This window comes from Nothoprocta perdicaria, unplaced genomic scaffold (genome assembly GCF_003342845.1).
Source record: "Nothoprocta perdicaria isolate Ctin4 unplaced genomic scaffold, notPer1 scaffold_97, whole genome shotgun sequence".
Classification (NCBI taxonomy): Eukaryota; Metazoa; Chordata; class Aves; order Tinamiformes; family Tinamidae; genus Nothoprocta; species Nothoprocta perdicaria.
Genome location: NW_020456276.1, coordinates 1,723,287 through 1,726,262, shown reverse-complemented (window position 1 = coordinate 1,726,262; position 2,976 = coordinate 1,723,287).

Genomic DNA, 2,976 nt, shown 5'->3' with positions numbered 1-2,976 from the left:
GGCTTTAATACCTGCCGAGGCTGGCGGCGGGTGCCGGGGGGGCGGCGGGCGCCGCAGGGGGTGCACGGGGCGCCCCGCTCCCCTCGGGATGCAGTTGCACCCGGAGGTGCGCGGCAGCGGGAGAGGCACCGGCAGCCCCGACACCGCGGCGAGCGCAGGAGCGGGGAGGAATCCTTCAGATTTTGCTCAGGGAATGTAACGCTTTTTTTTTTTTTTTTTTTTTTTTTTAATTGCAGTCATCTGCAGCTCCTTAGCAATGTATTATTGATGCTTGTTATTCAAATAAAACAGTTTCTCTCTGCTTCCCGTGGACACAGTTGGAGATATATATATATGTGTGTGTATTTCTTTTTTTTCTTCCTTTCTGCCTCTTTCTTCCTTTCTTTCCTCTCTGTTTGGCCTTTCCCAGGCTGTTTTCTCAAGCAGTGCAGGGTGGGAGGCTGTGGCACCAGCCGAACACCAGCAAAGGGTATCTTTTAATTGCATTGTCCATTCCTGTTCCCATTCGCATTCCTCGGGCGCTTCCCGCTCCCGCCGGAGCAGCCCTGGGCTTCCACTGCTCCTGTGTCTCCTCATGCCGAGCCCAAKGGGGTTGGCATCGCAGAGGAGAAATGTGCATTTGGGCGGAAAATCCGCTTTTGGAGGGGACTCCATGATCCCGCGCGGCTCCAGCATGGAGCATCCCGCTCCAGGATGTCCTGCAGCTCCTGCAAACATTGGGATTTTAACACTAGGCGCCAATACACTGGGAGCCTAAGGTGGCTTCGGCTCCGAATGGGGAACATTTCGGGGTTGGGGGGAAGAGGGACCAGGGGCTCCCTGGATCAGCGGGTCCCGTTGCCACCTTGGAGGCCGCTTGGCCACCAATTCTTTAGGTGGGCGAAYGATTTTGTCCCCTGATTGCATCCCTAAAGCAAAACGGGGGCCTGATTCCTGCCATTTTGCACATTCTTTTTCCAGCCCCCTGCAATGAAGTAGCTGCCTAATTAGAAATCAAGAGGGCTGTTAAAGGAATCGGTAGCGGAACAGGCCCAGGGGAGGGTTATTTAGCAAGGTGGCTCTGGGGTTGCAAAGTGATGGGAGCAAGAAGGGCAAATCCCAAATGGGCCCAGCAGGACGAAAGGTGGAATCTCTTTCCCCTGGGATGCCCCAAAACCAGCAAAAATGGGAAAGGGAAGCAGAAGCAGAAGCAGAAAAAAAAAACAAGTGCTGCTAAGCAAAAGGCTGCTCAACCCGCCCCAGGGCAGGATTTGCACTTTCTGCGAGGCGCTCTTCCTTAAATGTAAAATGGAAGGAGCTTCTGGTCTGAATGTTTATGGTTCTTCTCCATGCCATGGAAATGCAACAGGGCTSCAAGCTGGGAAGCTCCAGGGCTGCAATTGCCGCCGCTCCTGGGGCAGCTCGTGGCGCACGGCGCACCCGGGGCCACAAATCCATCCGCGTCCCAGCTGGAGCCCGAGGGTGCTGCAAATTCTCGGCATTGCTGCGAATGCAAATTGCCCTCTGCTCCCGACAGGTCCCCCGAAGYGGGAGGCCTGGTTTCCTTTCCCGAGTCCAAATCCAGATGGTCAGAGATTCCTTCCAAGCTCGGAAATGCAGCTAGAAAAGGCGATTAGGCCTCAATACCCTTTTGCATCGCRGAGCACTGGAAGCGCCGCCTCAAACCTCCATGTATTTTCAAGGCCTTTTTGGGCCATCAGGACAAAACAGGGGCACAACAAGGTCCCTCTTATTTTGGGGTAGCAAGATGCTGCCTAAAACCAGCGCGTTTGTGCCCGTTTTTGTCTTTGCWGCAGACAAGCACCAGTGCCACGGTAGGGCTTTGCACCACCAAGGCCCGGGCAAAAACTCACCCCGCTGAAAGCCAAACGGCCCCATTTTCAGCACGTTTCAATCAGCAGCTCCATGACCCTGTGGGCAAATCCCTGCGGAGAGGCTCCGCATGAAGATCTCTCCGCGATGCAATCCATGCAGGAATGCAAAGGAGAGCTGCAGGTCCTGGGGGAGGGAGGCGAAAACGAAGCGCTGCAAACGCAGCCCGGGGCTTGCGCACGCACACGTTACACTGGTTTAACTTGCACCTGGTTGCAAGCCCGAACGCGGGGATATAAACAGGATTAGGGCTGGTCCGGGGGTGCCGCCGCCCGTGCGCTGCCGCCGCGGCCGTGCGGCGTTGCAGCTCGGCGGGACCGCGGCGCTTCACGTGCTCCGGACGCGCCGAGCCGAGCGCTTCCCTCCTTTCCCTCCCACTTGCACAGGAGCGTGGGGGTGGCCAGATCCGTGCAGGAGATACGTGCGCTCCCACCCTCCGCACGCACAGAGCGCGCGCAGCCCCCTGCAACGAGGCCCGAAGGCTCTGCCTGGTGTTTTGCAGGATCCGAGACACCCCTCGTGGCACCAACAAAGGCCGGTGCCCACGAGGAGGCCCCCACGGCTCGGCCATGTCGGGGGGGGGGTGCATGCACCGTGCTGGGGGTCAAGGGGACCCCTGCAATGACCCACTGCAAGGGGTGCAGGGTGCTTGGGGGTGCCTGCCCTGCATTAGCAGCACAGGGAGGTGCTTGCACAGCTCCTGTAGCATTTTGGGGGTGCACGYCCTGCATTGCCCGGGGGGGTTACACCACTTGTGTTGCATGCACCCCACTTGCTGGGGGGGGGGTGCRGCATGTGGCAGTGCGTGCCTTGCATTGCCCGGGGGGTCACAGTGTTGGGCCTGCATGCACCCCGCTTTCTAGGGGGACCTGTAGCATTTTTTGGGGGGTGSGGCTGCCCTGCATTACCTTGTTGGGGGTTGGGTGAAGGGCTGCACCCCGCCCCATGCGGCGCTTCCCCCTTAACGGGCGGCGGGGCGGGCCGCCCCCTCGAGCCGCCCCGCCCGGGGGCGGGGAGCGCGGCCCGGCCCGGCGCGGGTTGCCATGACAGGCAGTTTCTCCTGTTAGCGCCCGAGCTGCCGCCGCCCTCCTCCTCCTCTTCTTC